The sequence below is a fragment of the Aquarana catesbeiana genome, linkage group LG01, assembly GCF_042186555.1.
Source record: "Aquarana catesbeiana isolate 2022-GZ linkage group LG01, ASM4218655v1, whole genome shotgun sequence".
Lineage (NCBI taxonomy): Eukaryota > Metazoa > Chordata > Amphibia > Anura > Ranidae > Aquarana > Aquarana catesbeiana.
In genome coordinates, this window is record NC_133324.1 from 74,578,394 (window position 1) to 74,589,709 (window position 11,316).

Sequence of the window (11,316 nt, forward strand, 5' to 3'; positions counted from 1 at the left end):
AAATTATAGTGTGTACCAGGCATTCTAAATAGCTGGAAGGTTTCCATGAGTTGAACATTTGCTTAAATAGGAAGAAGTTGATTTTTAGTAAAGCAATTTTTGCAATAGATGGATATAACCAGAAAAATTGATTTATGGAACTTAAAAGTTCTTGACTATTTTCCATCCATTTATCTTACAGTAACTGAAATATTGTAGGCAGGTGCAGTCTGCTGTCTCAACAACAGTGGTAATGCAGGGGGAGAGGAGGTCATGAGGAACAGGGCTCCCCTATGGTTTCCTGAGTCTTTGGGGCGCAATCCAATTGGATGCTGGAGAAGGGTAAGTCGGAGCGCTTCTGCTAGAAGGGTCCTCTAGGTGCTATATGCATTCAGGATCATCCAAGATAGCAGGATAGCAAGCTGACAGGAACTCGAGCAGCACATACAGGAGAGAAGCAGGCTCTGGATAGAAAAAGATATGTAGAGAAAGGCGCTTCTAAGTGCAGTATGTTAGCAATTTTTTTAAAATGCAACAGTTAAAAGTACTTACAGGTTTACAGAATAAACAGGCTCATTAATATATGAAGTTCTCCTGAGATGGTCTTCCCTGTACTGTGCCAACCAGCAGCTGAAGAAACCGAGGGTCTGGAGGAGCAAGATAGCTGCGGCATTTCCTGAAACCAGCGTGGAACACAGGGGGCAGAAGTGACATCAGCAAGGGGGCAGTTGGATGCTGGCCATCCATGTGACTCTGTTGGCCATCTTAGGTCTGGCAGAATCTATTTAAGACCCTGGCCCCTGGGTTTGGCCCGCTCTATACAAGTGGGTAGAATAGCGAAAGATACCCTGTCTGTTAGGGACAATACTAGTGATAGGGAAAGGTTCCCGAGGAGGTGGGAAAGCATAGGGTTGCATCTCCCTGGATATCTTCCTGATTGGGCACGAGACGTCCAGGCCAATTCTCAACAGATACTGTTGGTTCGACTTGAACCTACTTCTGCAAGTTATTGGCAACTGTGTGTGTGACCGGCTGGGTAGCTGTCCCACCGGGTTATTGTGAACTATTGCTGCATTACTTCAATATTTTTTTTTTTTCAGCTGGCTGTGTGAGCTTTTGCCACCCCACCTACACCATAGTACACAATACACAAACACTTTTCTGTAGTATGTTGAGTTTTGGAGTTGGGAACCCAGTGCCAGAGGTAGTTCATAGTTTGGAATTTTAAGTGTCAATAACAAGCATAAAATTAAAATTAATCCCCACACCTCCTGACCACCAACCTTAACTTGACTCTTAGGTTGGTTTAACTTAGGGAAAAACTTTTTTTTGTTTTTGTTTTGGATAATGTGGAGTTGGATTAGAACAACCTTTAACTTTGAAGAACCTTTAAGGGGATCCCCCCCCTCTCTATGTGTCTTGTTTCATGTCAATGAATGTGAAAGTGAAAGAAAACACCAAATTTTGGGTTGTCACCAGAACTGGAATTAAGAGGAAATCTTCCGATGAGGATACTAGTTTTGGTGCCGCTGGTCTTAACAGGGGATTCCCTCACCTTCACCTCTGGAGACGCTATGCCTGCAACTTGCCTCTCTTATCCAGGCAGTCAGCACTCTGCAAGAAAACTACCTGCAGCTGGAGGGTCATATTCAATCCGTGGCCTTTACCTCAGCAACTTCTGCACCTGTCACAGCACCTGGCCACTCCATGTCTGAACAGACTGTTTCCGCATTCACAGGAACTATGTCACCACCGGAACCCCAAGTCCCTGCACCAGAGCGGTTTTCAGGCAATCAGCACAAGTTCTGTGCATTTAAGAACTCTTGTGAACTTTACTTTGCCCTGCAACCAAGAACTTTCTCACTTGAAACCACCAAGGTGGGTTTTGTCATATCCCTGCCTCTCGGAGAATCACATTAATGGGCCCATCAGCTCCTGGAACGGAACAGTACAATCTTGGACTCTCTCTCTTTATTCTTTGAAGCGATGGCTCAGCTCTACGATGACCCCCAGCGTACAGCCACTTTAGAGTCTACCCTCCATACCCTACGGCAAGGTCATCTACCCGCTGAGGACTATGTTGCAGAATTCCGCCTGTAGGCCTCTGATACGGGTTGGAATGATGCAGCCCTACAGCATAAATTCCGCCTTGGCCTGTCTGAGGTGCTCAAAGATGAACTTGCTCGAGTGGGGGTCCCCAGCTCCCTCAATAGCCTCATTGTTCTTGCTATCCAGCTTGATCGTAGGTTCAGAGAAAGGAGAACAGAAAGAGCTGGCGTAACCACTATACCCACAAATCCACGGGCAAAGCCCATGCAACTAGGACTTTTGCATTCTCCACTCACTAGTGAATAAAAGCTGCGAAGACGCCAGAAAAACTTGTGTCTATATTGTGGGGTAGCGGGACATCACCTTCAAAACTGCCCTGTGAGGCCCACAAAGACCAAGACTGTTCCCTGGGAAAAACATCCAAGTTCCAGCCATAATCGATTCTGGAGTTTGCAGCTGCTTCATGGAAAAGGACTTTGCCCATCATCATCAAGTCCCTTTGCAAGCAAAGACACATCAGTTATCCATCCATCTGGCCGATGGATCCCATCTCAGGTCTTAGCCTAAAACACACGAGACTTGCCCACTGCTGACTGTATCTGATACCGGTCATCGGGAATATTTGGACATTATTCCGTCTACTCTGTTTCCCGTTATCCTGGGCATCCCTTGGTTACAAGCCCACAATCTGCAGATAAACTGGGGATCAGGAGAAATTACTTTTCCATCCACCTACTGCCAGCAGTCCTGCCTTCATCCCATTTCTATGGGATCTGCACCCCTTCTGGGCGTACATACTGACTCTCCTGTGTCACAGCTCATACCTGCAGCTTATCATGAATTCCTGGAGGTCTTTGATAAACAGAAAGCTGACATCCTACCACCTCACCGCCCGTATGATTGCCCAATTGAACTTTTGCCAGGCACTGAAATGCCTTTTCGGGCGCATCTTTCCCCTCTTCGAACTGGAACTTAAAGTACTACGTCAGTACATTATTGAAAACTTGGAGAAGGGCTTCATCCAGCCTTCCATGTCCCCTGTGGGTGCTGATATCTTCTTTGTAGAGAGAAAGGACCATACCCTGCGTCCCTGTGTTGACTACCGGGAATTAAATAAGGTCTCCGTCAAGAACAAAATATCCTTTGCCCCTGGTTCCGGAACTATTTAAATGTTTCAAACCATCCACTGTTTTCACAAAGCTTGATTTACGAGGAGCTTTAGTGCGGATGAATGGAAGGCGGCCTTCCGCACTAGATTCGGACATTATGAGTACCTCGTTATGCCCTTTGGGTTGTGCAATACTCCAGCAACATTCCAGCATTTCATCAATAACATTTTCAGAGACTTCCTTGACCTAGGGACCCTGCGTCCCTGTGTTGACTACCGGGAATTTTTTCACCAGCAACACCCTCCAGGAGACCCCAGCACCCTTTGCCATTACATACATTCACTGCTGGAGGTGCTGGAATTGCTTTCCTCCACGTTCCCCAGTTGAAATATTTTTTTTTTGATGCTGCTGGGTACCCCGTGGAGTCTAACCACTTCCTTGATGAAGGTACAAGTGGTCTCTGTTGTTGAAGGGGTTCCTAACATAGGAACGAAATGGGCCTTTTTCGTTAATCTGTCAACGATCACAAAGATGGTAGTGAATCTTTCGGATGGCAGAAGCTCAATGATAAAGTCCATATTGACCATTTCCCAGGGTCTCTTGGGAATAGGTAATGGCCTTAACAGACCCCAGGATTTGGTTTTATCATTTTTGTTTCAGGTGTAGACCCCACAGGTACCAACATAATCCTTGCGATCGGACCTTAAACCTGGCCACCAAAAGGACCGTTGCACTAGTTCCACTGTCTTGGTTCCCTCAAAATGTCCCACCAATGGATGGTCATGACACAGGCTAAGGATCTTAAGGTGCAGATTTGGGGGTACAAACACCTTTTGGTTGTGTAGGAATAACCCCTCTTGTTCCTGGAAACAAACACCTGGTGGTAGAACATCCCTTGTGGATGCCTGTTTAAGCTGGGTGATCAGATCTACTTGTAGTAGCAGAAAACTTTGGGGCAGCAGGATTGTGTCTGCTTGGTGATGTTCTTCTTCTTCTGGGTACATGCGAAATAACACATCAGACTTGCCATTTTTGGAAGCTGGTCTGTATGTGATATGGAAGGAGAAACGGGAAAGGAATAGTGCCCACCTGGCTTGACGAGGTCTTAATCGTTTGGCTGTTCTGAGGTACTCGAGATTTTTGTGATCGGTAAAGATCAAAATGGGGTGAGCTGCTCCTTCCAGCAAGTAATGCCATTCTTCTAGTGCTGTCTTTATGGCCAATAACTCCCGATCTCCCACATCGTAATTTCTTTCTGCGGGACCGAGCTTCCTAGAAAAGAAGGCAATGGGGTATAACAGAGACTTAAATCCCTGGCGCTGTGACAGGATGGAACCCACTGCATTCTCCGAAGCATCTACCTTGAGAACGTATGGTGATGCAGGATCTGGTTGTTGCAAAATGGGTGCTGTGGTAAACAGAGTCTTTAACTGATCAAATGCTGCTTGTGCTGCAGGTGTCCATTCTGTTTTGTCAGATGGGTAGCAGGAGAGATGATGGCAGAGAATGTTTTAATAAACTTGCGATAAAGGTTGGCAAATCCTATGAAACTCTGTGTGCTCTTCCTATCTGTAGGAGTGGGCCATTCGATGATAGATTTGACTTTTTGGGGCTCCATGGAGATGCCTGAAGTGGAAATGATGATAAGTCCCAAGAATTGAATTGTCTCTTTTTCAAATTCACACTTCTTTTTCACGTGTTTATGGTGTGCTGAGATGGAATTAGAAAAGATAAGGATGTCGTCTAGTTATACAATCAGGAATAGGTCAAGGAAGTCTCTGAAAATGTTATTGACGAAATGCTGGAATGTTGCTGGAGTATTGCACAACCCAAAGGGCATAACGAGGTACTCATAATGTCCGAATCTAGTGCGGAAGGCCGCCTTCCATTCATCCGCACTAAAGCTCCTCGTAAATCAAGCTTTGTGAAAACAGTGGATGGTTTGAAACATTTAAATAGTTCCGGAACCAGGGGCAAAGGATATTTGTTCTTGACGGAGACCTTATTTAATTCCCGGTAGTCAACACAGGGACGCAGGGTATGGTCCTTTCTCTCTACAAAGAAGATATCAGCACCCACAGGGGACATGGAAGGCTGGATGAAGCCCTTCTCCAAGTTTTTTATTGCTGAGAGGTCTATTTTTGCTAGTGGGGGCTTTATTGTTGGTGGGGGGGGGGATATACTGTGTTGGAGGGGCCTATTGATGCTGGTTGCTGGGTGATCTATTGTTGCTGGCAGGGTTTCTTGTTGCTGGGGTTGTTCTACAGTATTGTTGCTGGGAGGGGTCTTGTTGCTGGCTGCAAGAGATCTATTATACTGCTTTTCTTGTTATGCTTAAAAAATTGTATACAAATTAGTTAGTACCACAAAATATTTGATTCTGTATTCTCTAAAAGGGGTGGTACTGGGAGGTGTGTAGGAGGCGGAGGTAAGGGTGACCCTGAAGTGGGGAGTACCTGCACCCATTATCTAAGAAAATAAGCCCTAATTTCTACAATACTAATTAAAGTGTTTTATGCCAGTAAGTTACATATAGTTACATAGTAGGTGAGGTTGAAAAAAGACACAAGTCCATCAAGTCCAACCTATGTGTGTGATTATGTGTCAGTATTACATTACATATCCCTGTATATTGCGGTCATTCAGGTGATTATCTAATAGTTTCTTGAAGCTATCAATGCTCCCCGCTGAGACCACCGCCTGTGGAAGGGAATTCCACATCCTTACCGCTCTTACAGTAAAGAACCCTCTACGTAGTTTAAGGTTAAACCTCTTTTCTTCTAATTGTAATGAGTGGCCACGAGTCTTATTAAACTCTCTTCTGCAAAAAAGTTTTATACCTATTGTGGGGTCACCAGTACAGTATTTGTAAATTGAAATCATATCCCCTCTCAAGCATCTCTTCTCCAGAGAGAATAAGTTCAGTGCTCGCAACCTTTCCTCATAACTAAGATCCTCCAGACCCTTTATTAGCTTTGTTGCCCTTCTTTGTACTCGCTCCATTTCCAGTACGTCCCTCCTGAGGACTGGTGCCCAGAACTGGACAGCATACTCCAGGTGCGGCCGGACCAGAGTCTTGTAGAGCGGGAGAATTATCGTTTTATCTCTGCAGTTGATCCCCCTTTTAATGCATGCCAATATTCTGTTTGCTTTATTAGCAGCAGCTTGGCATTGCATGCCATTGCTGAGCCTATCATCCACTAGGACCCCCAGGTCCTTTTCCATCCTAGATTCCCCCAGAGGTTCTCCCCCCAGTGTATAGATTGCATTCATATTTTTGCCACCCAAATGCATTATTTTACATTTTTCTACATTGAACCTCATTTGCCATGTAGTCGCCCACCCCATTAATTTGTTCAGGTCTTTTTGCAAGATTTCCACATCCTGCAGAGAAGTTATTGCCCTGCTTAGCTTAGTATCGTCCGCAAATACAGAGATTGAACTCTTTATCCCATCCTCCAGGTCGTTTATGAACAAATTAAATAGGATTGGTCCCAGCACAGAACCCTGGGGAACCCCACTACCCACCCCTGACCATTCTGAGTACTCCCCATTTATTTAAGTAATGCCCTTTATTACTACTTAAAATAATGAATGTTATTTTAGTACTATTTTAACCTCTTGCTGACCGCCCCACGTCCATTTAGTGCGGGACAGCGACTACTGTGCGCAGAATCATGTACAGGTACGTGATTCTGCAATTCCGGGTCCGGGGCGTGCACGTGCGCTGCTGGCGACCCACTCCCGCTGTGATTGTTCACAGCAGGAGCCAATCAGCGGGACCGGCAGACACGATGTTTGCTGGGACCCGCCAATCGTTCGAGGCACAAGCAAAACGGCAATCTCTGTCCTCCCACAGTACAAGCACCTCCCCCACACAGTTAGCAAGCACTCCCTAGAAACACATTTAACCTTTTTATCGCCCCTGATGTTAACCCCTTCCCTGCCCCTGTCATTAGTACAGTGACAGTGCATATTTTTAGCACTGATCGCTGTGTCAGTGTCACTGGTTTCAAAACAGTGATCGCCGACATTACTAATAAAAAAAAAAAAAAAAATCCATAAATATATCTCATAGTTTGTAGATGCTATAAGTTTTGCGCGAACCAATCAACATACGCTTATTGGGATTTTTTTTACCAAAAATATGTAGCAGAATACATATTGGGCTAAATTGATGAAGAAATTAGATTTTTTACATTTTTTTTTTTCCAATTTTTTATTTAAGAAAGTGTAAATTCAGAATATACAGTGGGGCAAAAAAGAAGTATTTAGTCAGCCACCAATTGTGCAAGTTCTCCCACTTAAAAAGATGAGAGAGGCCTGTAATTGTCATCATAGGTATACCTCAACTATGAGAGACAAAATGTGGAAACAAATCCAGACAATCACATTGTCTGATTTTTGAAAGAATTTATTTGCAAATTATGGTGGAAAATAAGTATTTTGTCACCTACAAACAAGCAAGATTTCTGGATCTCACAGACCTGTATCTTCTTCTTTAAGAGGCTCTTCTGTCTTCCATTCATTACCTGTATACCTGTATCACCTGTTTGAACTTGTTATCAGTATAAAAGACACCTGTCCACAACCTCAAACAGTCACACTCCAAACTCCACTATGGTGAAGACCAAAGAGCTGTGGAAGGACACCAGAAACAAAATTGTAGACCTGCACCAGGCTGGGAAGACGGAATCTGCAATAGGCAAGCAGCTTGGTGTGAAGAAATGAACTGTGGGAGCAATAATTAGAAAATGGAAAACATACAAGACCACTGATAATCTCCCTCGATATGGGGCTCCACGCAAGATCTCACCCCGTGGGGTCAAAATGATAACAAGAACGGTGAGCAAAAATCCCAGAACCACACGGGGGAACCTAGTGAATGACCTGCAGAGAGCTGGGACCAACATAACAAAGGCTACTATCAGTAACACACTACGCCGCCAGGGACTCAGATCCTGCAGTGCCAGACGTGTCCCCCTGCTTAAGCCAGTACATGTCCGGGCCCGTCTGAGGTTTGCTAGAGAGCATTTGGATGATCCAGAAGAGGATTGGGAGACTGTCATATGGTCAGATGAAACCAAAGTAGAACTGTTTGGTAGAAACACAACTCGTCGTGTTTGGAGGAGAGAGAATGCTGAGTTGCAACCAAAGAACACCATACCTACTGTGAAGCATGGGGGTGGCAACATCATGTTTTGGGGCTGTTTCTCTGCAAAGGAAACAGGACGACTGATCCTGTACATGAAAGAATGAATGGGGCCATGTATCATGAGATTTTGAGTGCAAACCTCCTCCCATCAGCAAGGGCATTGAAGATGAAATGTGGCTGGGTCTTTCAGCATGACAACGATGACATGACAGCATGACAAACACACTGCCTAGGCAATGAAGGAGTGGCTTCGTAAGAAGCATTTTAAGGTCCTGGAGTGGCCTAGCCAGTCTCCAGATCACAACCCCATAGAAATCCTTTGGAGGGAGTTGAAAGTCCGTGTTGCCCAGCGACAGCCCCAAAACATCACTGCTCTAGAGGAGATCTGCATGGAGGAATGGGCCAACATATCAGCAACAGTGTGTGACAACCTTGTGAAGACTTACAAAAATCGTTTGACCTCTGTCATTGCCAACAAAGGATATATAACAAAGTATTGAGATGAACTTTTGATATTGACCAAATACTTATTTTCCACCATAATTTGCAAATAAATTCTTTCAAAAATTTGTTTCCACGTTTTGTCTCTCGTAGTTGAGGTATATCTATGATGACAATTACAGGCCTCTCTCATCTTTTTAAGTGGGAGAACTTGCACAATTGGTGGCTGACTAAATACTTTTTTGCCCCACTGTACTTACGCATGCAGGAGCAGAAGTATACATAACATTCAATGATAGCGAGTTACACTTGCAACAGATTTGTGTCAAAGAGGGCTTGAATGCATCAAGAGATCATGAGGGCTAACAGGCTGTCATCTTGTATCGGAATTTCGGAAGATAATCCCACAGCAGGGAAACTTTCAGGATAGTTCTATAGGTGATGGGAAACTGCCCAATTTTTACAGGTAATTGAAAAGACAGATGGAAAGGAACTAGAAGGGGGTAGGAGAAGAGGAGGAGGAGGAGGGGGGAGGGAGGAAAAAAAAAATATAATATATAGACTCTGAGTTAGTCTGTTATGAGATGTGGGGGTACCTTCAAAAAGTAGGAATCACTTCAATGAGAGCCTTCCCTTCCTCAGAATAAATGAACATGTTCCATAATGTCCAGGTGTGTGTGTGTGTGTGTGTAGGTCTCTCGTTTCTGCCTAGAGTTTAAAACCAAGTCCTCCATCCGGTTTAGCTCCTCAACCTTCCTTAGCCACAGCCCAATTGTTGGAGGCTGTGTCTGTTTCCAGTTGAGAGGAATGCAAGACTTGGCCGCATTCAGAAGGTGTCAAAGTATTTATTTCTTGTAAACCTTGGTGGGGATAGTGGAAGCGCGCAATAAGAAGAATGCTGGATCTTAGGGGACCCTGTGCTCAGTGAATTTTTAGATGATCGTACGGACCTCCTTCCAAAACCACCCAACTTAGTACAGGACCAGAAAATATGTAGCAACGTCCCATGTTCCTCTTGACATCTCCAACACAGAGCAGAGGTGGTCGGAAAGTATTTATAAAGGAGAGATGGGGGTACGGTACAACCGGGTAAGGATCTTGAAATTGGTTTCCTGCACTTTCGTGCAGGTTGAGGATTTCAAGGCAAATCAGGTAATATTGGAACATTGTTCTACCCAGGTCCGACACCCATTTTGCCAAGTAGGGGGGCAGGAAGTCTTCTGGTGGAGAAACTAAAAGGTTGTACATTGCCGAGAGGGCATGAGGGAATGTGCCACTTGCAGAGCAATACTCTTCAAGTGTAGTCAGGTTGCGGCAGTAATTGTCAGGAGCTGGAAGAGTCTGTAGAAAATGGAATAATTGCGAAGCTTTTCAAATATCCAGTTGAAAAAGCCCATCATGATCTGTCAGGGTCTGTAACGAGGGCCAAAATGTGAAGCTTGATAATGCCCCGACTCAATCAACGAGTTAAAAGGACCCGCTGGGAGGAGACCAGGAGAGAAACGGGGATTACCTAATATAGGGGACAGTGGAGATTCTAGGGAGTACCACTTATTCATAGAGAAGATCTGGAAACACAGATGGGTCACAGTTCCGATAAGCGGGTGTTTTTTTAGAGGAGGAGGAAGGTCCTTAAAACACCAAGGGGATCTGTGTAACAACACCGAACTTTGGTCTTGTTTTTTATGAGGCCAGAATTTGACGTCACCATGCCACTACCAGTCTATAAGACGTCCCAAGTGTGCTGCTTGGTAGTATTTGTAAAGATCTGGGACTGCAAAGCCCCCAAATTGTTTTGGGAGTGAAAACAGAGATCTCCCGGTCTTTGAGCGTTTATGAGCCCAAACAAACACGGTGAACAAGGCATAGGCTTGCTTAAAATATCCCATAGGGATAGCTATAGGTAAAGCCTTAAAAAGGTATAGAAAAATTAGGCAGGACACTCATTTTAACAATATTGCACCTCCCAAACCAAGAATGTAATCCCGAGTTCCACTTTTCCAGAAGAGCACGCACATTTTGTAAAAGGGGGGGGGAGTTAAGATCAAAAGTGCGGGAGTGGTCAGCAGGGATAAAGGTCCCCGGGTATTTCAGGACTCGGTCTGTCCATCTAAATTTAAATCTGAGCTGTAAAGACCGGAGCAGGGAAGAAGAAATTTCCACACCCATAGCTTCAGACTTTGAAAAGTTGATCTTAAGATAATAAAGGGACCCGTATAGTTTGAATTCTCTGAACAGATTTGGAAGGGAGATTAATGGATTGGTCAAAGAGAAAAGCATGTCGTCGGCATAAACTGAGACCTTATGTTGGGATCGCCCGATGCACATGCCTTATATATCAGGGTATATAACAGACAGTGCATAGGAAGGGCTCTAATGTAAGGGCAGATTGAAGGGGTGACAAGTGACATCCCTGTTTAGTCTCATTCATGACTGGGAAGGGGGATGACAGGATACCATTCACCTTAACCAGTGCTGTCGGTGAAGCGTAAATACTCGAGATTCAGCGGAGCATGTTGTCCCCTAGGCCAGTATGTCTCAGAACAGCAAACATGAATTGCCAGTTAACTCGGTCAAAAGCTT